Source organism: Poecilia reticulata, chromosome 20 (assembly GCF_904066995.2).
Source record: "Poecilia reticulata chromosome 20, P_reticulata-male-v2, whole genome shotgun sequence".
Lineage (NCBI taxonomy): Eukaryota > Metazoa > Chordata > Actinopteri > Cyprinodontiformes > Poeciliidae > Poecilia > Poecilia reticulata.
Genome location: NC_088849.1, coordinates 14,285,718 through 14,313,186, shown reverse-complemented (window position 1 = coordinate 14,313,186; position 27,469 = coordinate 14,285,718). Strand labels below are relative to the sequence as shown.

Sequence of the window (27,469 nt, the reverse complement as noted above, 5' to 3'; positions counted from 1 at the left end):
CTTTGCTGGGCTTGAGTGGACTAATGCAGTATAAACCTGCCAAAAGGACTTTTACTGGGAGAAGATGAATGTGTTCCTGAGCTGAGGTCCTGAGCAGTCTTCTCCTTTCTGTCATCCTTTTGCTTTAGTCCAACCGCACATACTTTTGGCTGTGACTCACCACGGATAGCGTTGCCAGGGAGCAGTCACAAGCCATCGGGATGAAATGTGTTGAGTAAAGCATTACCTCGTTCTTTCTGGAAGAAAACAAGCAGAAAGAACTCTGGCGTTGGGACCGTCGCTGTAATTCACTTCTGGCACTGAGAGCGTTGCGCCCAGCAATCTCTCACTCCGATCTCACTGAGAAAAGCACCTTTTGAAAAATACTGGAGGTCTCTGTGAGAATCACAGGAACTGGAAGTAAATCCCAGATGATGATCTGTGAAAGATAAAGACGAATCTGCTGTACATATTTTTTTAATTTAAAAACAGATATCGCCGTATTGCTAAACACACATGACAGGAAAAAAAAAACTTGTAAAAGTATTCACACCCTCTAAACCGTTTCACATTTTGTCACTTCATAGCCCTAAATCTCAACGGGATTTATGTGAAAGACCGACATGATTTGTACATAAATGTGAAGTGGAGGAAAAGCCTGGTTTTAAACAGCGTGGTGTGCGTATGTACCCGGCCGTCTTTACCAAGATACTCCTAAATAAATATCCTAATATTCCATAAAAAGTAATATTAGGATGAAGACAGGTCAAGTATAGAGTCATCACCCCAAAATGTAGAGAATGACAAAGCCGTAAACCTCGGAGATCCAAAGGTTCCTGGCACAACTTCATCTACTTCCAAGCTGGATGCAGAGAGGGACACATCTGGTAAGAGGAAGACTCCAGGAACACTCAAAACGCTGAGGGAACAATTTTATTAACAGACAAACGCATTTCATTTTATGGTCTTCATCAGAGACATTGTAGACAGTTTGTGTTTAAATAAAAACATATACTTCAGAAAATGATTCCAATAACTGTAAATCTACCAAGACATAGCCGTTTGCCTGACCAACAGACTGTGGAGGAGTTTTGGAGATACGCTACTCTAATCTGTCCGTAGGACTGGTGTTGGTCACACACTCTACAAACTAATGGTGATTTGAGTCAGTCTATGACGTACAATCACCCCAAAAAATTATCAGATGATATGTTTGTTGTAAAAATGTAAAAAAAAAAAAAAAAAAAAAGATCAAGGGCTGTAAATGCTTTCATAAGGAGGTAACAGATACTTTTTAAATTCTTTGTCCAATTTGTGTGGTCTCGGTAAAAAGCAGTATATGTATCTAAATGAAGAAGAAAGAGCTCCCCAGTGAATATAAAGCTTGTTTGGAGCATCTAACCAGTTACCAGGGATAAATTGGAGCCCTGTGTCAATTCTTTTTGAATGACCTCATCCATCATATAAGCCTAGATTTACTTTGCTGTTGCAGTTCTTGTCACACAACACCAACAGCTATCTGCAGCCAAAACCCAAATTGTAACAATGGCAGGGCCATTGTAGCCAGCATAATGTGCTGTACAATATCCTCATTCATTGCATGAGGGCTTTATTTACAGAACCCTCTAGGTAATGCAATGCCATGCTCTGATCACACACCAGCCCACTGCTTGTAATTATCCCGAGCCCGCTCTCCAATCTGTCACTGCCTAAACTCATTCATAAGTATGCGTGTACATTGATTAAAGAAAATTCCGGTGCCACTGTGAGAAAAGAGAGAGAGAAAAAAGAAAAGTGGGGTGGGTAGTGGGGGATTGTGTCACTTCCCTCCCACCTTTCTTCATGCTGAAGGAGACAAAGCTGCCAGAATCCACCAGGGAGACGGTGCAGATCGCCGACATTTCCAATGCATCTGTGGTGCTGGGCTGGTACAGCAGTCGAGTTATAATAATTAAAGACATACAGCATCTCCTGGCTTCATTAATCATGGTTTATACGGACGTTGAAGCCATAATGAAAACCAGCTTGCCTCAGAGGGTTTGTTGCATGTGTACAAATTGTGGGGAACGGTGAAGTCCAAGAATGTCCACTTCCTGAGCGACTGCCACGGGCCTTGATGATAGAAAGCCAAAATAAAAAAACAAAAAAACATTTGTTGAAAACAATGGTACAATGGTGAGTATTTGGATATGATTGGTCAAGGCTCATCCCCCTTGACCTTTTTTGTAATTTGGCACATTCAAACCAAATGGATATGTTAAAACAACATAAGGTAGTGTGTAATTCTGAAGTTGTAGGAACTTCAGACAGTTTTTACAAATTAAAATTTCATAACGTGACGTGTTCGTATTCAGCCCTCCTTATTAATTTTGATAAAGTCAGAAACTCAATGCAAACTTTAGTGAACCGTCTATCAATTTGAATAATAAACTGAACTTAACTTAACTCCATTGTTAAAAAGCTATAATTGGATTGAATAGACCATATTTTTACTTATAGAAATGTTATACTGTTTCTACAGTGCTTTCTGAGTTGGAACTATAAACTAAGTTCAACTGAACTGAATTTATTATTTTGTAGAATCACTTTTTTTTTCTCCAGTTATAAATGCAGGTCTTTTCAAAGCTGTGTCATCCCCAGCTTTGAACATCTACAGAATGAAATATTTGAAATATATGTCTCACGTTCAGTCAGATTAAATGGGGAGTGTGTGAAGAATTTTCCAAGTCTTGCTGTGGTTTCCATTAATTGAGTTGGCCTCTTATTGGGGCATCCCAACACATTAATATGATTTGATTTAGTCTTGTCTGTATGTTCAGTGTAGTCTTGGTGTACGGTGTAGATCCGCTCTATACTGGGGGTAGAACAGGCTTTCTTTCAGGTTGGTCCTGTATTGAGTTCCATCCATTTTCCCGGCAACTTTGACCAGCGTCATGGTACCACCAAGATACTTCACAATTCAATAAGGTGTTCAGAGTGAGCTGCTTTGTCAATTTTCATCTATACATCCTGCTTCATGTGTAGATATTGTTTAAAGTTTGGGAAATGGTTTCAGAATCTAACTCTGCTTTTGACTCCTGCACAACTTTATTCTTGAAGAAATGTGATTAATTTCTTAAAGTTCCTTAAACAGAGAGAACCCTACAATATAAAAAGTGTCTCAGTGTCTTATCTTTTATCTGACGTCTTATCAGCGACTTATTTTTTTATGAAAAATAACCCATCATGACAGATTTTGAAACTGAAAAAAATCAGAGGCCTGTGTGAATTGCATACCTGTCTGGTTTTGATCATCTTGTGCAGCAATTGCAATAATAAATATTTTTCCATTGTATTACTTTTAACATCAGTAAGATTTGTAGCCCATCCCTTCTTCTGCAGACCAGCTTCAACTGGTGGGTTTTTTCACATTAAGTGCTCACTTGAGGCCATTACGTAAGATCAGCTGCAACCGTTTGTCTTTGATTCTAACCCATTAGACTTTTTTTCCTTCTTTAACAATTGTCACATTGGAAAAACTCTTGTCTTTGTATTCATTTGTTTCAGATTCAGGACCTTGCTTTTTTTTTTTCTAAGTTAGCAGGAATAACTCAAAATACTTTGTTTAGTCATGTGTTGGAATGACGTCACAGTATATCAGAAACATCTCGTCGCAGATCAAAGAGAAGGTTTGCGTTGATGAGGGGTTCGTATCACAGTCAGAGACAATCAGTGAGCATTAACATACTGCTGCTAACCGTCTTAGCCCCTTACACAGGCAGCCTTTCATGCACACATGCAGAAAACAGAAGCCGTGTTTGTGTTGGGCGTACTCCCACAGTCTGATGGTTCATCAGGTATTCCTGTTTATTTATAATGAACAGGATGGAGGGTCGTGGTCCAAGACTTCATGCATGCAGCCTATGTACGGCAGGTACAATCAGCCGTAAAATGAGGTTGCATATAATGCATGAGCAATAGGTCTACACACACACACACACACACACACACACATAAAAACACACACGCACTCACGTGTGGGTCGTTTTGCAGGGGGAACCTTGTCTTGATTAACCTGGCCTGGGGAACCTGGCATGTTTTCCATTTTACGTCATCACCAGTTTCCTGTGTGGCTCAGTGGAAGCCATCAATTTTAATTCTTCCGCGGTTTGAATCTTTTGTTAATCTGCATTTATCAGTGAGTCCCTGGTGGTCTTGAAACCAGTGCTGAGTGATGACTGTAGTGTTATTTATTTATTTATTTTTTTACACATATATTATGGGATGTTTGTTTTTTTTGTTCATTCTATGACTAGAAGTTAGAAAGCCTCACGGTTTCAGGCATCCATGAAAAAATTTGCTACTGATGTTTTAGAGTCAACGTTTTCATTTAGAATCATAGCTGCAGTGGAATAGCGCTGCTTCCCTCTGAGCTGCGCGCTCTAAAGCTTATCACCCCCTTGACAGTCTTCGTTTTCACAAAGCATCAGAATATCTGCTGATCTTGACTGGATGCAATGATGCTATGCCTGATTACAGTGACAGGGCAGGGTCTTTGATGTCGCCACGGTGAAATTTGTTATATGTAAAGGCGGTGCTAATGTGATTATGGACATTGATCCATTAAATCTACTGTAAAATGCTGCCCGCTCCACTTTTGAAACCGATACGGGGAAGAAACGTGAGAGGTGAAACATTAAAGATGCTTTGATGTAATATTTAACCCATCTGCAGCGAATGGAGGGAACTGACCATAACACACACACACACACACACACACGCACACACACACACACACACACACACACACACACACACACACACACACACACACACACACACACACGCACACACGCACACACACACACACACACACACTTTTGGGTAGAAGAAAGCTGGAGAGGTCGGTGTGAAAAGTGGCATATAGGCTTTTTTCCAACAGCATTGCAGTATGTGGATGAAAAAGGGCAACTGCCTCTCATGATTACCCAAGAGTACAGTACGTTTAACAGAACAATAAAAAGTTTGGTTCTGAGGACCTTAAATATATGGTGAAACTCCCACGCCTAAACCGGGATCAGACTGAGTTTCAGCCTGCCCATCTCAATGCTCCTGTCAGTATAACGTTTAGTTTCATTTGGGGAAATAGTACGGACAAAAAGCACCCAAAAAAACTAGCTGTTTTGCACAAAAAAGGTTTTTGTTTACGATAATTTTTCCCAGTCATTTAAATGAGTCAAATTTTACAATCTTGCATGAACTAAATATATAATTGTTTTACTTGTTGCCAGATGTTATAGTACTGACACCAGCAGCAAGAGCAGCATTTCACAATTAAATACTTAATAAGTGGCTTACGCAAGTGAAAATTAATTACTGTACTGTCAAATCTACCATACAAAAATAGAAGAAGGAGTCCCTTAAATTTTGATCTTAGGTGAAAAAATAATAACAACAAAAAACTCTATGGTTTTTACAAATTGCAAAATTGGGTCAGGGCTTTACAATGAAGTTACCCGCAGTGTGGCTGGACCCAGATCTGAGACACCGCAAAAAAGTATGGTTTAAATAACTTATTACAATATTTGTTCATTCACAAACAGTAACGGTGATATCTCAGGGATCAGTTTATCGAGGGGAAAATGCAGTTAGAGGAGAGAAAGTGGACTGAGATCAGACAGTAAATCCAAAAGAATCCAAAGTCCATCATCCTTCTTCCTTTAAATCTATTCAAAATATGACAAGAAAAAAAGATATACAAGAAGAATCAAAAACTAGACCTGAAAAATAAATCCAAAACCATCAGGGTGTCACGATCATGAGTATGCTAGACTTTGGGTTTAGTTTGATTATTTGGACTATTTTGTTCCATATTGTTTTTTATTTATTTCTGTATTCCTGATCCCTCGTGTTAATTTACCCTCGTCGTCTCTGTACACATGCCCCAGTATACTTATTTTTCATTTGCTAATTTTCTCAACCGTGTTACATCCAGTAATCAATTTCCCAATATGCTAATCTTTTTAAATCAGACATCATCAGATCCTACTGTTGTCATCATGCCGGTTTCTTGGGTCATCTTATGATTAAATGATCAAGTTTCATCATCCTCCCAGTTCTTCTCCCCGTGCCGTCTAGGTGGGGTCAATGAACTGAAGCATAGCTCATGAACATGAAAACTTGGTAACTATGTAATTATGTTATTAGTAAGTTATTGCATAATGTATTTTTTTTTTGTATCTACTGTTAAAACATGAAGTAGTTATTTTTAGAACGGATCCAAATCATTTGTAGATTTCAGGTACTCACGAGGGGTTTGTGTTTCTTTGTAACAGGGAATGAACAGATTGAGAAATCTAATACCAGACACATGTTTTTTTCACGATCCCAACCTATGGAAAAAACGAAAGCCATAACTGTGCTGAGAGAAATGTGAATGATTATTATTATATATATATATATTTTTTTTTTATTCAGACCTCCAAAAGTAATCAGTATGACATCTTATTGGAACATCCACAGTTCAAGGCCATTCAGTCTGACCCATAATGCAACAAAGGTGTGGTGACTGTGTAATCTCCTTAAGCAGGCTCTCTATAGCAAAACCACAGCTTCACTTCTGGGCCCCAGAGCTTTGCCAAAAGAAACTGCATCCCTCCATCAGATCGCAACTTAGATAAAACCCCGTGATGACATCATGATCTCCACCCTTTAAAAAAAAAATCCAACAAAAAAAACATCCCAGCGGTCTTCCCTTATTAGCATGTGCAGTGTAGCATGCAGAGAGAATAATAACGTGCTGTCTCTCCCTCACTCTGGCTGAAGTATTTGGGTCGAAACCACAATGCCCAAGCCGGCAGCCAAGCTAAATACCAGCAAAGGGGGAAAGATAGTCAAAGCATCACATTTAAAGGCGGTTTCGTTGGTTTTCTGCCCGTGCCAACAGCGTTGTTTATGCCAGAGATGTTTAGGAGTTTAAGCTGTTGAAGGAATCTGTGGAAAGCTTATGAACATTTCAGATAAGGAGAAGGTATAGTCGGAGGTGGTGCCGAGTGACCAGCGAAATGGAACTGAGTTGGCCTTTTTTTTTACACAAAGAATGTCTACTGGAGCTGGACTAAATTCAAGCGAGTTTGTGCGAAGTTCAAGGAACGAGCAAGCCCACAAGAATGAATGAAGTGCCTTGTTCTAAACGGGGCAGCGGAGAACTCAAACAAACACTCCGGTCCGCCTCAGCGTTAGCAAGCTTTTTTTCTGTGATAGGAGCTCTGACTCTGACATATTAATTATTGATCCTTTATGAAGCAAAAGCATAGTTTATGCAACCCCTGGGTCCTGTCCAGGCCAGGCTCAACAGTACTCCGAGTCCCAACAGGCCCATGTGGGATTTCCCCCTTTCTACAAACATGGCAGGCACAGTTTGAATATATTTGTGAAGTCCTAGGTTTTTTGGCTGGATTACATGTTTTGCGAAAAGAGAAAAAAAGAAAAAAGAAAGGGTCAAGAAATATGTCTGCTAATTAATATTCTAGATGCAAAGGGGCCAGCTTGAGTACAACATGCAGAATCATTCAGATTCTGTCAAATATGTGAACCAGCTTTACATTCATTTTTACTTATTTTTTCCCCATTTAGTGAGTCTAACATCCAAACTATTACCAAACTATTCTGCTGCAGAGGGTTCAATAATGGCACTCGACCACTACAATAAATAAAGTGTTGAAAGCTTTAAAAAAACAAACCTGATTCCACCTTTATTTTTTTATGCAGTTTATAGAGGTTTGTGAATAGCTCCTTTAAAATTCTTTACATTTACATTTCTAAATTGTATTTGGATTTTAAAAAGATTCATAGCCCACAGTCATTTCTAATACATTAGAATATGAGTACCAATGAGGCTCATTTAAAAGATTAAAACAACCTTTCAAAACAGTATCATCCAAACAGTTTTAAAACATAGTTTAATAGCTTTTCAGAATAAAAAAATGTCTTATAATATAACGTACTTGCTACAATCATAAAGGTGCATCCTGATCAATTAGAATTCCACTGTAAATAATATTTTATTTTCCTCATTTAACAATTGTAGATCCTTTACTTATTTTTCCAGTTAAATTTCAAGGTTTTGTTCATTAAAAAGTTTGAATATTTTTACAAAAACAAAAGAAATGCTTTATTTTCCCCTTCTGGTGGTCTGCACGTGTATACACAGTGCATAAAATGCATTACTTGGTTGGGGTTCCTGCTGCATGAATTACTGCAACATTGTGGCAAATCCAACATTCACCTCCTCTCCATTCCTGTTGCCCACAGTTGAAAGGACAACTTCCTAATAATATGCTAATAATATTCTGGAATAATTTGCAGAACTCTGGAAAACAAGTTTCTTCAGCAGGAACTCTGTGGTTTACCATTTAAATGAAGGATGTCAACAATAGTCTGCTGGACGACAAGTTCAAAGTCTTTCTCATTATTTTGTACATCATACATTTTTCTATGCTGGAATTTTTCCAAGGATATGGTTTGGATTTTACATGTAAGCAAAGTTGTTCAAAATGAACAACAAATAAAAAATACTCTGGAAATGTGGTAATATGTTTTTCTCCCCCTTTTAACTAAGATTATAGTGTTTATAGTTTGACAATTATTTTGAAAGTGATAATTTCATGTTCAAAGTTCATCATTCTTTAAATACTTGTTTCCAAGTTAGAATCATATTTCATACAGGCTTTTAATGTGAATCAAATAAAATATGCTAGTTAACTTGACTTGCCTCTCCATCCTAGCTCTACCTCATCTTCACTGAAACAACACAAGTCAGAAGATAAATAAGACATGGATACCATAATTTATAAAAAAAATCCTGTATAATTAATAATTAATGTTAAGTTATAATGTAAAGATGGAATAAATCCCATAGTCATTTTTTTTTTTTTTTTTATTGGACCCAAACTAAACAGGACAAAGAGGACGTTCAATAAAAATCTGAGTGCAAAGTCAAAACTGTAAAGAAAGGACCAAGCAGAGAATCTGAAAACTTGAGCACAAATAAAACCAGCAGCAGCAGGAAAGAGATATAATTTACACTGCCAAGACTCGAGGGAACAAGAGGAGAATGATTCACTGAAAATGCAGCATCTACGAAAAGTAGGATGAATGTAAACGCTTAAGCCGACTACAAATGGCAAAGAATCATGGACTAAGGAAATAAAATGACATCTAAATAAACAAAGCACTAAGAATAAAAAAAATAGAATGAACATTCAGATCAAACTACTGTAAAACGTTCAGTAATTAAGTTTATTTAATTTCTGGCCTAATAGCAAATCATGAGGAGTGTCAGGTGCACAACACAATTACGCTTTGGCAATTTAAAACAAATATCACCGGTGTTGTGTTGGCTTATAGGCTTATTTGGACATCTAGTTCAACCTCATCCAATCATCCAACCTCAGGTTAGAAGTAATATTTTAGATATAACATTTTCGCTGAATATTATTTCACAAATTATAGCTATTATAAAGTTTGTTCAGTGGCTGTAAATTAAATTTCTGCAGAAAAAAAATAATATATATATATGAATATATATACACTGCTCAAAAAAATAAAGGGAACACTTAAACAACACAATATAACTCCAAGTAAATCAAACTTCTGTGAAATTAAACTGTCCACTTAGGAAGCAACACTGATTGACAATGAGGACCCTCGTCGGGTCAATCAGTGTTGCTTCCTAAGTGGACAGTTTAATTTCACAGAAGTTTGATTTACTTGGAGTTATATTGTGTTGTTAAAGTGTTCCCTTTATTTTTTTGAGCAGTGTATATATATATATGAAAAAGCACATTTGCAACAAAAATGTCTCTGTCGCCAGACCTGATGGGATCAATGTAATTACTCAAAAATAGAAATGAGTTGTTTGGCCTCACCAATATTTTTATTTTTTTTTTTATCACAACTGCATAAATTATGTGAAATAATCTGCCATTTGAAAAGTCAGTGGCCCCCACGCTGTCTGCTTCTCTGCGTGTCCACGAGATGGCGATAGGTGTACATGCACGCCTTCTCCAGGTTTGCGCGGCCTCCGCCTTCCAGGACCAGGACTTCCAGAGAGCCGCGGTACAAAGCGGAGGCCAGCAGCCACAGAGAGACACCTGATCGGCCTCACTGCCCTCATATGCTCTCCTCACCAATTAACCGAGAGGACAGCTTTAGATGGTCTCAAACAAACAGTCCTTTGCCAAATTAGGTTTTTAATGAAAACCTTTCAGCTCGTGACGAACGTCTTTTTTGTTTTGTTTTTTTCAACCAAAGCAAGCTTATAAAATCGACAGAACAGGAATACTCATCGCTCACAGCATAAAAGACGGGAAAAAGTAAAAAAAAAAAGAAAGAAAGAAAAGAATGAAATATATTTGAACGAGAAATGTCCGCAAATTAATACCGCTGTTACTTTTTGATACTAAGACAATTTAAATAATAACGATAAAACTAAAATACATGCTTTGATCACAGTTGCCATCATGTAAAAATAAATAGACAACTTTACGTAATAAAAACACTAATCTAGCGGTGAAATAAGTGCGTGGTGAACAAGTTTTGTGTAATCTCAACTTTTTTTTCCGGCAGAAGTAAAAATAATTTAATGATTTAATTTCCTTAATATTCTGCAGGATTTCTATGCTATAAAATACACAAAAATAGAAACCCCCGACATTTTTTAAAGAAAGAGAAAAAATATTGTATCATATGAAAATAAATATTTAATTGATAATAATAACAATAATAGCGATAATAATAATAATAATAATAATAATAATAATAATAATAATAATATTCAGGTCATCCCGTTGTGAATTATTTACCAGATTATCATTGATCGACTGCAGCAAAAGATATGATCCCCGCACACAGCTCTCTGGTGTGCGGTAAAGTGGGCTATACAGTAAACGTCCCGCAGCGAGCCGACCCGTGATCAATAACCCCGGCAGTTTTGGGACGCTGCAGTTCGAGTCACATGACTGCAGATTCCATGAGAGAGGCAACACGGCGGGGCCAACCTTGACACTAAAAGGAATCTAGAGTTTCAAGACGCGGAGAGGCTTGTGTTTCAGCCCAACATGAGGTGGCCACAATTAATGAAGCCAAAATTACAGAAGGATGTCTGCACGCCAGAGTTGCCCCTGTTAGGCTGTGGATTTTAGTGTTTGTAGCTACATATATATATATATATATATTTTATTATTTTGGGAGGGAAAAGTTGCAATAAATTATTATTATTATTATTATTATTTTTAACTCTTCAATCTGGCATCGGAAATAAATGTAAAAGAAAAAAAAAATAGCACAGTAGTCTAAGAATATTTTAAATGTGGATTTTTGTTTGCGTCACGTTGCATGAAGCAAAGACTGAATATGTGGAAAATATCCGTGTGCCTGCTGTTGAATGTGCTGGAGGATGGATGTGTGATGATGTGGGCTCGTTTCTCTTGCACAGCATCTTGTACTAAATACAAAATACATTTAAGTAGGATAAACTTGCAGCTAAAAAAAAATCTGTCAGAATAATGACGATAAGCTAAATATTGCTAAATTAACACAGAAATGGTTTTTTGGACATTAAGTCCATTTTTACTATGGTCATCTCAGTCCCCAGACATAAATAGGATAAAAACCTGTGGCTGTGGTGTCTCAGGGGTAAAGCATAATCCACGTGTGAAGGCTTTGGTCCTCCATGCGACCGTCACGGGTTCGAGTCCTGGCCTGATGACATTTGCTGCATGTCTTCCCCCCCTCTCTCATTGCCCACTTTCCCATCTGACCTCTCTCAAATAAAGGCTACTAGACACAATAAAAACTTTAATAAAAAAAAAAAATCTATGGCATGAGCTGAAAAGAAGAAAGGATCAGACTGTGGAAGATCAGAAGTTGGGCAAAGAGGAACAATCAAATATCCTTCTGTCTGCTCCATTTTAACGTAAAAAGCTGCATTTTTCTTGGGAAAAGGTGGTAAAAAATAATTACCAGCAGGAGTAAAGACAATTGTGCTCCCAGTTCCGTATGGGATCATACCTCCAAAGTTCTTCTTCTCAAATTAAAGGTTGGGTTATTCTTTTAAAAACTGTTAACATGCGATTATTCTCAAGACAAATTTACCACGAGGCTTTTTGCACATTTTATTTTTTTTTTACCAGGGTACCAACGGACTTATGCGTTATTCTTAAGGTTTAACAGAATTAAGAGCATAAACGCTGACTTCGAACTTGTAAGAGTCCACAGAAGAAAAGCGTTTCAATTAAGCAAGAGCAATCAAGGCTGAATATCTGTTTTCACTTTTCCTTCTATCAGAATCCAATTCTGCCCTGCCTCCAATAAAGTTCCCACCTGTCCTGGAAAGTGATAAAGCCACTCATCTCACTTGCATGCTTTGCCAGGAAGTGACGGCCTAATGCTCCTACTTAATGATTTCCACAGGATAGACCGCGCATGACAGACGCCAGAGAATCAACCCTCATCCTCACACCACATCACACACACACACACACACACATGCACGCACGCACACACTACCGAATACTATCTATCAGAGGGACCTTGCACTTGGTCCAGTGCATCTCAGTCTTGCCTGTGTTTATATAGGCTTGATTTTCACAACTGGAAAGTAATAGCCATCTGTCCAAGCAGGCTGCAGGGGTATCATGTGTGAGCAGGTAAGTAACTGATGGCTATTAAAATCACACATAGGTTCCCCTCTTTCTCCCTCTGACACAAGCGTACACACTCGTGCGCACACACATCAAATTATTGTAAGAGACTGCAAGAGAAAGCAAGAGGGAGGAAGGGATGAAACACAGAGCAGGCGCCTGTCTGTCAAAAAAAAAAAAAAAACTGGCCGGCTCAACATATGATGGCCATGATTTATTGGTGTAACATATGAGACGTCTTCAGTTGAAGGCAGAAATTATACCGAGAGTCAGGGAAGTGACAGAGGTTTCTGATGATGCTGTTGGCGATGCCTGCCTCGTCCCCGTTCCCAGGCCTTGTCCCGCGCCAGGTTAGTGTGGGAAGGTAAGCCTCCCCGAGGCCCCTCCCCGTCGGCTTCTCCTCAAAGGGCATGTGCGACCCCGTGATGACACATGACCTCTTCAATGGCCCTCTCGAGCCGCATCTGTCATTTCCCACAATCCCGCTCCCATTTTCATCTCAGGGGTAAGCTCGAAATTGCAGGAAATAGTGACGGAGGCTTCCTCTCGCCACCAGGCTTTTGTACCAGTTAGTGTCAACATGTTAGAAATCTAGGGACAGAAATCTGCAAGATGGAAAAAAAGTGCATAAAAAATCTGTTGTTTTGTTGTTGGTTTTTTTTACAGACGTACAAAGCAAAATTGTGGATTTGCCAGATAAAGACAAAAAGGAAGCATTTGTGCACAGTAACTGAGCAGAATAGCTGCTCTTCTTAACATCTCATTTATTCGGAGGATGTAGCGAGTGCTGATTTATTCCCCTGACTATCTATAATGGTCTAATTACCCTCTAAAAGCTTCTCCATTGGCGTCTGTGTAATGAGGCCCCTGCAGACAACAGGTTGACATGAGACGGCCTTCAGCTCACCCCCACAGCATCTTACCCCCCCCCCATCCCCGAACTCTGTCCTGCTCCGGGCCCAGCCTCAGTCGAGCAACCATGGTGGATCGACCAGCAGGGTTCCATCTGCACAGACGGAAGCCATTGAGGTGGAACAAACAGGAGAGGTCCTGACAAGATAAAGATATCAGGAGCAGACAAGGGCAAAGGAACATATTGATAGAGAAGGCCTCTCTCAGGGCAGGGCTGACACCAGATACCTGCTATTTAAAACAGTGGTTTCGCTTGCTCATGGATTTGTCCGTGCTGCAGTGCCATATCCTAACCGGGAGGGCCATAAACTCTTTTGGTTCTCATCTCGCTTCCCCCTCCAGCCACTTCGTCCCGCAGCACGTCTTCATCCTCTGAGCCGTCTTTTACACAGTGTGAAGCAGACAAACACAGTCACCGCTGCAACCGCTAATGCCACTGACACAGGGCTCCGTGTTTGGCTCCTTGTGAAACTGGAATATGTGTCACGGAGTTCCAAACTGGATAATATTAAAACGGTCATCCGTGGACTCTTCCACATAGTTAACCATTAGTGCTCCTTTTAGTCTGTCATTGCGACGGGGGGCCCCCCCCAGTTCAGGCTTCGTTGGCTTTGGGCCAGGTCTCCTCTGAGGGATGAATGTCAGGGTCCAGTCTACCTTTGGCTTTGCATTGTGTGTGTGTGTGGGGGTGTGTGTGTGCGTGTGTATGTGGGTGTGTGGAACAAAGTGACAGTGAGTGGTGGGCAACAGCTGAAAGCTCAGCTGGGGGGGGAGGGTTGGAGTTGCTCTTTGAGCGCAGACAAAATTGTGGACTGGAAAAAAATAAAATAAAATCATATTTTGTTTTCTTAGGCAGGCGGTTTTTGAATTTAGATCTGCTAAATGAAGCACACGAAAACCAAGTAATATTTCCGCTACTTGTTCTGTCTTAATTTTAAATAAAAATGTGGTTGAATGTATTTCCAAGTGAATACATTTTGACTCAGAAACACCGTTTTCATTTATTTCCATCACTCTGAGAAACCAGCTAGAATATGCTGTAAACGGGCGCAACAGTTTGCTTATTTTTTTAATAGGCAGATATTAACATGCAGAAGCATATTAAATGAAGAAAGTTTAACAGATAGAGGACACTTAAACATCCAACCCCACCATGTTAACATAAGAATAGGTTTTTAACAACTGATACCTAAATATTAACAAACTTTTAAAATAATTTCTAAAAAGGTGGGATGTTACTCATTTACATGGCAATTTACAGGGTTATTGTTAATGCTACATTTGGGCGGGACTTAAGACATGAAAAAGTCAAAAATTGTAAAACATTTTCTTTGTTATTTAAGCCTGATACAAAAAAAAGATGTCAGTGGAAACCCTCTGTTTGGAGGGAAGATGTTCTATTCATTAGTAAACACTCCCTTAGGATTAAGAAGATCTGTTTGTTAGCAACTTTGACTTTGGCGTTAGTGCCGTCACTAAAGTGGCTAAACCTGCAGCAAGGAGCTTTAAAAAAAACCAACATAAACTTAGACTGAAATTTTGAACAAGCACACCTTACAGGTCCCTCCTCTTTTCTCTGCTGTGCCACAGCCCTCCCTCCACAAGAACTACCAAGAACTTGAGAAATCAACAGTTTTCCTGCCACGTTAGCTTGTTTTTTCCACCATTGGCACTGTTGCAGCACACTGGCAGTCGTTAGCTTGATATGAGCTGAATTTAGGAAGAGTGTGAACAGTATACATGAGCATGACTGACTCTGCTAAGGCAGGCCTCCCTCCTGGCTCTGATTGATTTTGACCGAAGCAATGCATTTCTGAAAATGGCCGTAGGACAACTGGGATGAGCCAGAGAGACTTGATTTTTTTTTTCCCACAGATTATTTATATTATATTCTACTCTTGGCATATAGTGACAGTTTTAACAGATATGCAAGAGATATTTTTTTTTATATTTAAAAGTTAGCTGCTGCATCTTTAAGGCATAAAATTTCATGGAAATGGGATTACGTTTCTGAAATCAATTTAAAAACGATGGGATACAAACTTTATCCCTGACAGCCCCAGCGTATATGACTCATGCATTGGCAAATACTGCTTTGGGGTTAAGAAGCTCAGCTTACTAGCAAGGTGGATTTCAGCATTAACACTGCTCTTGGACCATTTAACACAAAAAAGACTGGAATAGTAATAAACTTTAGATAAATTCTGAAAACCTAAATGCTTTCCTTGACAACTGTAGCTAACTTGTGTCGTTCATTGTCAATGACATCCTCAAAGTCCTGAAGCTCAGCTTGCGAGCACGCTGGACTTCAGCATTAGCACTGCCGCTAACCCTATATCATATATCATAAAGTGTTACTGAAATAATAAGAACAATTTATCAAGAATGTAAGCTAGATACAGTCTTAAATCTTGCTCAACCATAATGGTTAAACTCTAAATAAAGAACTTGGACTTTAACGTCTCCATCTTTGTACAGTAGACTGACTTTTTCTTTTGGTGTGACTTGTCCCTCCATTGCAGTAACACCCACTATAGCCCCTTCGGCCCCAGTCACCAGCCCTAGACTTGACTCTACTCCCTCCTGTCGCATACCCCTACCCCCGCCTTGTCTCACTCCAGCACTGATGGATGGTTAGGGTCAGTGGTTCAGCTGTGGAGTTCAAGCCTGCAGGCCCTGTGGAAACACCCCCATCCCCACCTCCAATCCTCTTGTCCACCCCCCCAACCCTGCCCCTCTGCCCCCCCACAACATTTTACTAGTCCTGCTCTTCCCGCCCTCACCAAGACAAAAACAATGTCAGAAACCTAAAGCTGGACGCTCAGCTGAGAAAACTCATAACTCTCCCTATCGCACCCAACCGTCCTCAACACCCCACTGTTAACACTTTCATTCCTCCCAGGGCCCCCTCAAATAGAAGCGGCTTACCGGGGCCACATAAATCATCGAGAGGGTCAGGCAGGGCAGAGAGTAAAGACTCATCTCGCTTTGAATGAGCAGCGGCAGGTCCCACACTGTCGCTGGACTGTGAGTTATCTCTTCATAATGACGCCTCTTGGACGTCTGTGAATGTGTGTTTGTACATGTGAATGGTAGTCTTGCTTTTTATCATGAGAAAACGTTTTTGACCTTTCCTTGAGCATTACCTTTGCCTGGGAACTCTATTAGCCCATATACTCCTTATGGGGCTGTATTCTGCAGGATTGCGCGATCCCACTGTTGTGGAGGTTGAGCGCCGTTGCCGCTACTCACCGCTGTCCTTACGACTCTATAGTGGGGAAGTTTCTGGAGAGTCTCAGGTTGTAGGCCTAAATCTGTACTGACACACACTCTGCTCTTATGCTAATCACAATGTTTTGGTTGTATTGAACAGACAAGGGGTTAGGGGGGGACTCGGTTCAGCTTGGAGGCTCGACGAATTCCAGTAGTCCTGAAACATGGCAATTATCAGCATAAGCCTGCACCCCGACCCAAACCACCAAAGCAAGCGGAAATGGCAGCAATCAAGCCCGATTTCCCTCCGAGATGCTCGACGGCCCGGACACACACATCCAGAGGAGATGGGCCCTCCGTTACGAAACAACCAGAGCTCCGCAAGCCCCCTGACAGATGGGAGCTGAGCGAGGGCAAGTCCTGGGGGCTGGCAACGCTGCCAAAATTGCTGTTGGATTGACTAACAATTAAGATATCAAAAGAGATCACGGCAGCTCACTGACAGCTGCTTCAATTGTTTGCACCTGCTCCTCTGGTGTTCTGCACATGTCTGGCATGGATTAGGTCGACTCGTGCTGGCCACATTTCACCTTTCCACAAGTGATTTACTCCAGAATCATCCTCCAGCCTCTCCCGCTTGTTGAACACGCCCTTTAGCTGCTCTCCCATTATGGAGAGGATGGGCGGGCGGAGACGCGATGGCATCATTATCTTTGTCATTAGCACTATTACTACACATTGCTTATGTCTCTGCTCTCGGTTGTTCAGCTGCAGCGGTGTGGTAAATGCTTCCAAGCGTTGCTTTTGTTTTGTTGGCATAATTGCTAAATTCTGCTAAAAAAAAAACAAAACAACAATTTCTTGCTACGAATGCAAAAAAAATAAATAAATAAAACTAAAATACACAACAGGGAAAGTAAATTATTAAACACAACCACTTTTGGTTAATACATTTCTAATAATAAAATTCAATTCAATCCAACTGAGAATCCACACTTGAACATTGCTGATCACAGACACGCTCCGTCTAATCTGAAGTTGAGCCATTGCCTGAAAAACAATGGGTGTGACACTTTTTGTTCACAGCCAACCAATAGAGAAATAACATGAAATATTTGTGATTCCACTTACAGTAAAGGCTGGTTTTTACAAGGAATTGGGACTTCACATTCTTCAGTTTTATTTCTAGAAAATGTATGAAAAAAAACATCAATCTTTTTTCCTCCTTATGTGAAGGAGGATTTTGTAAGGCAGATGCACTTTGTGTCCATCTGTCTTACAAAATCCAAATTAAATGGACTGAGCAGACTTAACAAATATGGTTATGAAGAAAAGTTTGCATCTTTGATAGATGCGTGTATCTTAAAAACAACAAAAAAACAACAACTGCTCAACGAATTAATTAGGTTTTTGCATGCACATATTGGATCGTTTTCAACTTTTGAAGAAGAGTGATTATTTTGGTGCAATAAATTATCTTTGTGTTGATTTAAGATTACCGGTAAATTATTTGCGAATCTTGACGCACTAATCCATGAACACTGAGAAACTAAGAATTTAATGTTTGCTTTAATTTACCATATTCTACCTGCGACTACATAGGTGTTGTTAAGGCTGAGCAGCAGTGATTTACCTGCTGATAGAGTTCACCACTTGGGTTTTAACCTGGACACTAGTTTTCCAAATGCACCCGAGTTAAAAGTGGCATCTTGTGCGTTTGTTTGCAGGTGAACAGATGGTCAGCATCCCTCTTCATTGTTCCCAGACTTATGTTTGTAGAGGGAAACAGCTGAAGGATAAAGAGAGAAAGAAAGACAGACAGAGCGAGAGAGAGAGGAAAAGAGAGAGAGGGAGGGACCAAGAAAAAAGACTGGGGAATATATGCTCACACACATATGGGAGTGTATGTACACATAGTGGTGTGTTTGTATTTGTGTGCGTCCAGTTATAATACATGCAGTTCAAACATGGCAGCTACCTATTATTATTATTATTATTCCCTTCACATCCATTAAATCCACATCCTTCCCCACACAAAGAGGCTTGGCCTACCTGTGTGCAGTAATTGTCCAAGATCATAAATCATGGTTATTTGTTTTTAAACCTGATGGAAAGTTTTGTCTTTGTGCGCGTATATGTTTTTTTTCCTATACATAGATCCAAAGCTAACAAGCAAAAACATTTCTCAGAAAACAAAAACACACAGCACTTATCCTCTTCTCCCCTTTTTCTGCCAAGAGGAGGAAGAAGACTGGTTGTACCCAGTACCGACCCTACTGGATCCCGGCCAGTTCCCCCGGACCCGCTAGATCTTATTCTGGTGTTGGCCGTTATGGCTGCTTGGTTACACTGTGTAACTCTAGCTCAGCCTCTGACACAGTACAGGTATGTCCCCTGTGGCCCAGATTACCAGGGGACTGTGTAAACAGCCTTGCTAATCTGAGGAAGTATCCTGCTGGCAGCAACTACTTTGGTATTTCATTTACAAAGTCACCGTGGGCATCGCAAGACTGATAGTGGAGGGGGAAAGATCAACACAAAGCAAATTCTCTGCAGAATTTTATTTATTTATTTCAAATTTTGAAAACAACAAATAATTAAAAATACATCTATAGATTTACAAAAATGAGAGAAAACTCTACAGAGACTTTTTTTTTTAACTGTCTTCATCAAGCTAAAATGCACTGTTGATGAAAAAATGTGTGTAAAAACACTGACACTTTTTAAAAGCTCCATTAAAAAAATGAATAAATAGTTGGGTATGTCTTTGACTTTGGGATAGGTGCTGAAATCACAACTACTTTCTTACAGAGGACAGCATTGAGAGAGATTTCAGTTTGGAGATTTGGGAGAAATTCTCATGAAGAGTCAAGTTAGCTAAGTAAGTAAGTAAGTAAGTAAGTAAGTAAGTAAGTAAGTAAGTAAGTACTACCCTAACCCAACATACAAATGGAATTTATTTAATTGAATTTTTCTCTCAGCATATTAGTTTTTTTATTGATAAAAATGTTTAATTACAACAAAAATAATCTTATTTTTTGTTTAACATTGCATCTCTAATGACGTCCATTTCATTTCAAAGTAACGCTACAGTGTATAAAAGGAAAGTTTTGCAAATTTTAAAAGTATAGTTTATAGTGACGTTACCATGTAAAAGAAAAAAAACATATATATGTTTTTTTGTTTCTGAACAAACCAACAAAAGCTGTTTCCTTCCAACAAAATATCAGCGACTGAGAAGAATAAGGTCCAAAATCAAAACAAGCACTGTACCTGTTGCATCTCACTAAAACCAACATCAAAAATGTTTAGTTCAAAATCAATACCTGTGTTGCATATCGACTTAAAAATGCAACCAACCTCAAAGAAAGTCTCCGTCTCACCTGCTTGACATTCCGTAATGGAAATTTTGGACCCCCGTGTCTTTAAGTTTCTTTAATTTGCTAACAGCTTGGGGTAAGACTACTTGGTCATTTCTGAGGCCCTCTTTCCATTGTCCTGCATGTCATCTCCAGGCAGACACTGTTTAGATATTAATGGCTGCGTGATGAGATGGCCTCTGTACAAGCCTGACCTTACTGGATAATTGATTGTGTAATGAATGACATGATGCGGTTCAGGTTTAGTTCGAGCCGCTGGAACGCAAACGCAGAACGATATTGGTGGCGAATATGAAATCGTGTCTTAAGTGCCTTCGATTTGAATAAAAACTGAAGGAAATTGTGTAAAGATCCTGACAGACGTAAATCAGACATTTAAGTAATTATTCTTAGTGTGGAATACAAACATCTCCAAGTGGTTTCTTTGATGACTTTTCTTTTGCAGAAACTAATCCTAAGGCCAAATGAGAGGAAAAAAATGAGCATTCTTTACTGACATGAGTGTGTTTACAGAAGCACAACTCTAGCATGTAAAGAGAGAGGCATGGGAGCACTTCTCTTCCTCTGAATAAAGTAATTAAGGCTCTCTCATGTGTTTTTTTCTTCTTTTTTTTTTTTGGAGCCCTGTATGAGCCAAGGAACGTAACTCCCCGTCTGCAAGCTGATCATCGCTGCAACTTGACATTCTGACCCAGACATTTAATTTATTGATCTTCATTTTATTCGGATGTAAAGACCTTTTGCTCTGTTAAATTAATCCAGGTTAATTTGGCCAGGCCCCTTATCCCACCCAGCATGAATGGGCCTTCTGTTGGACAGGGCAGGCCCTGGCCACCCAGTTTTATGGGAATCTGCAGTGAATTAGAAAATCTGTCAATGCGAGAGGAGCTACGCGGCGCGGATATGCCGTGTCACTCCACCTGTAAAAGAACTGCTCTTTGTCCATTATCTCCCAGGCTTACCTGAGGAGAGTTAACCTTGAGGTCAATAACATCTCCATGGTGTTGCATGACTGGCTGGGCTTGGGCCGGGGGGTCTGAGGGGAGGCATTGTTAACATGCAGGCTGTAGACCCACACTTCCTCCTGCTTTGGCTCTCCTCGTCAAATACCTCTGGGAAACAGATCTGTAAAGAGCAGCGACAGGGAGCCGTAAAGATGTGATCACTTTCACAGGAAAGAGTGGCCACTGTACTAGTTGTGCTTAATATAAACAGTTCACTTCTTTTTGAATAAAGTTGTAGCTTCAAAGTGATTTCTCGGCATTGTAGAAGGCCCTTACCTGGAAATGTTTAACCCAGATAATGCACAGCTCCTTTTTTTTATTCTTGTAGCTAAGCATGGTGGTATTATAGTCTAAGCATCCTGGATTGGAGTATGATTTGTTTGTGCATTTGTGCTGTTTCCACTGTAATCTCCCCACATGGTGGAAAATAAAGAATAAGATTCTAATAAAGACTTTGACTCCAAGGCAAAAACCTGTTCTGCCGCATTAGTGTACACAGTGCCTTGGAAAAGTATTCATAGTCATTTAACTTCCCTCCCCATTTTGTCGCACCACAACCACAAACTTCACTGTACTTTATTGCAATATCATGAGATCGACCAAAAGTAGTACAAAATAGAAAGACAATTTGAAAAGTGTGGCGTGCATTTGTATTCAACCCCCTTACGCTTGCTTCCGAATGATTTTGGAAGTTACCTAACTAGTCAAGTGTAATGTCATTTCTGTATAGATGTAGGTGTTCTGTAAAAGACCTCACAGGTTTGCTACAGAAGCTCAGTGATCAAACAGAACCACCAGAACTGAGGAATGCATTGAACCAGTCAAGGGAGAACTTTAGAGGTGGGATTACTTTGTAAAACAGGATCCTAAACTTTGAACTTGCCAACTTGTGGAAGAAGGTGATTTTTTATTTATTTTTCACTTACATGCAAAATCTGTGTGTGTGACAGAAGTCTTAAAATACATATTACAAAAGCAAAACATAGTCATGGCAGCATCATGCTGTGGGGATACTTTAAATGATCAGAGAAGCTGAATGTTCAAGGAAACTCTACTGGACTGCAAATGTTCACTTTCCAGCAGGACAACAATGTAAAGCGTACAACAGGATCTGTAACAGAATGATTTAGAGCAAAGTGTAGTCACGTGTTAGAATGGCCCAGTCAAAGTCCATCCAACCGAGAATCTTTGGCAAGAGTTGGAAGTTGATTTCACAACCTAACCTCACTGGGCTGGAGCAACGCTCAAAACACAAATCGTGAAAAAGCGGCTAATAAAAGTTTACTTGCAGTGGCATTAATTTGATTATTATAATTTTTGCATCTGCTCAGACCTCATCCAAATCGGTGCATAATTCCAGGTCAGCAGGGTGTCTGTTTTGAAACGCTCCTCTGCTCAGACGGAGGCATTTGAATAGGATGTGGCCCACATGTAAATGACAGGTCGGGAGAAGTTTGCTGTGAAAGCAGTCGGGCAGGTGCAGAGCAGAAACAAGTCCAGGTGTGCTGAGAAGGACAAAGACCCAAACTCACTCTGTGATGCTGCTAGCCTTTTGTTTATAGACACCGGTGATTTATAATTTAAGGTGGAAAATGACTTGACTGAAATATTCATGCTCCTTTGCCGAGTTTTACTTTTGCAGCACAACTCTTCATCAGACGACCCAAGGAAACAGGGATTTGCCTAATTTGAATGGATCTTTTTTTTTTTTTTTTTAAGTCAGCCGAGCGTTTGTCAACAAAAGCCAGCAAAGCGAGACAGACAGCTCTGTGCTACGCAAGCTGACAGCAAATTAAACAGTGCTGGATTGATTATTGCTGGCCGTCCAGCATGGATTCATTTTACCAAACAAAATCAGAGACGGATGTCTTTTATTGAGACGATCATGTGGAAGTTTTTTCCAGAGTTAAAAAATAATCTTCTAACGCCAAAGTTCTGCCGCATATACATTGTTGTTGTTTTTTTGTTAATTTTTGGTCACACTTAAGTGTTTAAGATCTTGAAATGTATTTTAACATCAGACAAATAAGTCTGTTGTTATTTGTCTGAGTAAAAATATAAGTCTGGTTTAAAATAATGATTTAACTGATTAAGCGGACAAGGCTGAGACTACCCTTGGCAAATTTTTGACTGAACCGCAACCGCCAACCTGTGTTTGCAAAAACTATTAATGAGTCTTTTATATTGTGTGTTTAGGAATTTTGGACCCATCTTCCTTGCACAATTGTTTTAATTCAGCAACATTACAGGGTTTGCAAATTGAGCTGAAAGTCACAAAAACGATAGCTGAGCATTTTACTTCCAGATGTTCTGGTAGAGAGTGGACTCTTTGGTTCCATTAGTTAAGATAAGTCCTGAAGAAGCCCCCCCATATGATCAAACTACAAACTCTATGTCTGACTGTCGGTGTGACGGTTGTTTCTGAAAAGATTTGTAAGTTTTATGTTAGATAGCTCCACTTTTGTTTCACCAGTATGCAGAATATTTTCCAAAAAGTCTTGGGGATAATCAAGCTGCTTTTCTACGAGTGTGAGAAGGACTTTTGAGTTCCTTCTGTTAAGCAGTGGTCTTATTTTTTTTCCCCCTAGGCTGTTTCTTATGGGTTAATTAAGAATACTGATCTAACTTTGAGGCAAGTAGAGGCTGCAGTGCTGTGGATGTTCTGGATCCTTTTGCGACCTCCTAGACGAGCCAGCAAGGCTCTCTTTGAGTAAGTCTGGTTGTTCGGAAACTCCGAGGAAATCTCAACATTTTTCCATATTTCCTCCATTTGTGGACAATATCTCTCATTACGGAATGGTATTTTGATTTTCACTAGATAATGAAGACATCATCGAAAAGTGTGGCTTTGTATTTGCTCAGATTATATTTGCCTAATATTACAATGAATTAATTGATAAGATGAATAATTAAACTGTGTAAAAAAGAAAAAAGAAAAAAAGTCTTCACACCACTGCAGAGCAGGTTGTTAAGGTATCAACTTGTGATGTAGAAACAGAGGATCATCCCTACTTTGCCATCTTTTCTTAGAAAACTATCCTGTTGTCGCACTTCATAACAGCCCCGAGGGGGAAGGGTCTGGGGGTGAGAAAACATGTTGGTGCCAAACATGTCACCTGTTGCTTGAGCAAAAATAGGCCACGACTCAAGAATCAGCGATAGCAGTCAGTAGTGCTAAGTAAGAGCAGCGACAGGCGTGTAACGGCTGATGGTGAGTGATGATTGCAGGCCTTCATTCACAATGAGGAGTCCCCAGTGGCCTCATTTCACTACACCTACCACTAACGGTGGCCTGCCAGCAGCCATACCCAGAAATAATCACCCTGGATTTGGTTTTCTATTTAGACCTCAAGTGAAATTACCAACAGGATAAATGCAATTATTTGTTTGGAAGTGGCAGTTTGTGCTCTGTGGCTGAGGTCATCTGTCCCGTAGAGAAAGGATTAGAAAAGACAGAGCAAGCTAAGTGGAGTAAATCCTTTGAGGGGAAAAAAAGATGAAACTCCCATTTTCCCTCTGAAATCTGTATCCGAGTAACACAATCAAAAGATTAAAAGTGAAATAACCAGGCCCGATCAGTAATCAAAATCACAAATCTTTCCTAAAGTACGATTAAGTCATGGCTTATTCGTAATTGTCAAAGACAGTGGACTTTTTTTGTGGACTTCGGCAGCTCATTTCGACTTTTTCCAGGTTTCAGCTTGCGTCTCATCTCGCTGCCATATTAAAACACAATAAACCACAAAACAAATATTTGTTTTTTGTTTTTCTCCGTGGAACCTGAGGGCTTTGAAATCCAAACCAGCAACATTGTTGCTCAAACGAGTCCTGTGAAATTTAAAGTGACAAAGGATTTTTCTCTCTCCCAACAAACCTTTGGCCAGACTTTCTTTTCTTTGTTTAAATTTAGCAACTGCAGATGTTTTGTTTTGTTTTTTTTTCATCGTTTGGAAAATGTATTCCTGCCTTTTTCCCTCGGTTGTACATTTAATCCTTTGTGAAAGCTTGTGGTTATTTGCGGTCGTAATTAGGCTGTTTCCATTAAGAAATATTACTGCTAAATGGATCCATTACTCTAGACCCCACTTCGTCATCGGAAAATGCTCGACCGCCGTAGCAAATGGGAGAAGGCTTGGCCAAGACCTCAAAACAAAAGAAGAGTCACACCTGAGGGAGACAGAAGCAAAAGCATGGTTGCAAATTTCTGAATCAATTATCTGCTCCTCATCAGCATCTAGTTCGAGTAAGGGAAGTTAAGGTAAGGTAAGTAATTTTATTTACATAGCACATTTTCAGCAACAAGGCAATTCAAAGTGCTTAGTTAAAATGTCCTTTCCATACCATACCATACCAACTTTATTTATAAAGCACTTTAAAACAACCACAGCTGATACAAAGTGCTGTACATTAAAACACAGCATAATAAAAAAAAAAAAAATAAAACTCTTACAGTTTAAAAACAAAAACATACACTCTAAAACTAGATCCCGCAGGAGTTAAAAGCCAAGTAAAATAAATGGGTTTTAAGACGAACTTTAAAAGTGGACAGTGAAGCCTACAGTTCCAGCCTACAGTATCTATTTTCACTTGAAAATTTCTTTCTTTGTGGAGAATGCTTATGATGCACCAATATTATTTTTGGACACGATCCTAAAATATGTTTTTAATGGGTGCAACAGACTTCAACTGAAGTCAATGAGTACTTGATTAGACATAGGACAGTTTTTTTATTATTATTTTTTTTTGGTTAATGTCTTTCATTTTTGATCTAATGCTCTTTGGCAATAAATCATCCACCATTAAAAAAAACGGCTGTTTATTTCTGGATTTGGCTCAGTTGAATATGTGTGTTTCACCCATGAAAAACCTGCCAAAATCAAACAACTATTGGTGGCGGAAACATGCAGTGTGAGGTGGAAGACAGTCTCAGCGTAGACATGGCGCAACCTTCAAGATCTCAGTGCTCTCATGAACTGAACTGAAGGAAATCCACACTAACAACAGGCATGTGGAAATGGCGATATGAGGCGTGCCGCTGCAGAACACCAAACAAATTGAGATAAAGAGAAGAATTACTGCTGTGAAATCAACTCAGATGTACTGTAAGTCACTCAGTGCAAGCAAGAATGAAGAAAGGATTTGGTACTGCTAAAATAACTTGGCTTGCTCAATCTCAGGATATGTTTTGCTACAATAAGAAGGTTGGCATCCATTTTGGAGCAAGTTTAACCTGTCAATGGTTGTGAAATGGTGCATGATAAAAATAAATCGAGAGATACTTTCAGGGTACTGATTTCTGTACTGGGCAAAATCCAAAAACAGCACCATTAAAACAATGTATCGCAATGAGTTTTCTTACGTACGTTGGCTGAAAAAACAACTGTATATAAGAAAACTAAAAATGCATCCTAGTGTTACATAAAATCCTTCTCTGACTTAAGAAAGGTTTTCCTAATAAGTCATGTGAAAAGTAAATAACCAGTGTGTTCAGAAAATGTTCTACAAGTGAAGTACATTCAAAACATTGCCAAGATGCTTAATCAGAAACACACTTAACTTTTGTTGAGGAGAAAACCTTTGCTCTTTAAGAAAAACAAAAAAAGCCAGACTGAACTTTGCCAATATAGAAAAAGACCATGATTTCTGGAAAACTGGTCTTTGGACAGATGAGTCTAAAAACTAAAACTGACAAACAACAAAAGTGTGGACATGACAGCCTTAAAGCTGGGATAAGTAACTTTTTAAAATTTGTTTTTAACATGTTTATTAAAACTGTCACAATGTTGTGACAGTATAATTAGAGCAGGTGATCTGTGAAAAAATAAAGCTCCTCTGTTTCCTCCCAGTGCTACTACTGCACTCTGAAGAAATGCAACGTTCCCAATCTTGAACAACCAATCAGAGAAAGGAGGAGTGTCTTAGTGTCTTAGTCATGCTTGTGAATGCGCTACTTAATGTGCTAACGACAGAGAAACAACGTACCATTTATTTGCCATCATCAGTGGCCATGCTAACTAGCCTGAGCATTGATGACGAGCTCTGCTGTCGGGAAGAAGCTGTAGCATAGCAGAGAGCAAGAAGGAGGATGTGAGCAGTGCATACATGAGCCTGATTGACAATGCTCATGTATGCTTTGTTGTTGTGTCTCATTGAAGTAATTGCTGCTGTATTTAGAAAAATTTGTAAAACAATGTTAACCTTAGGTGTCTATTTTATTTTTTATTATTAAATCAGTTTGTTTTCTAGGAATATTTTTTATACACTGATGTGTAAACATTTCTTAATAAAGAAAGAAATA

At 39.4% G+C, this 27,469-nt stretch overlaps 1 long non-coding RNA gene across 1 annotated transcript; it reads right to left on the bottom strand.

Annotated features, from left to right (window-relative positions):
- Positions 1 to 1,207: 1,207 nt before the first annotated feature.
- LOC145549447 (uncharacterized) lies at positions 1,208 to 21,476 on the bottom strand. Its single transcript, XR_014085433.1, has 2 exons — positions 21,130 to 21,476; positions 1,208 to 2,091 (listed from the first exon to the last, which is right to left on the bottom strand). It is a non-coding gene; the product is annotated as an uncharacterized LOC145549447 (long non-coding RNA).
- Positions 21,477 to 27,469: the final 5,993 nt, after the last annotated feature.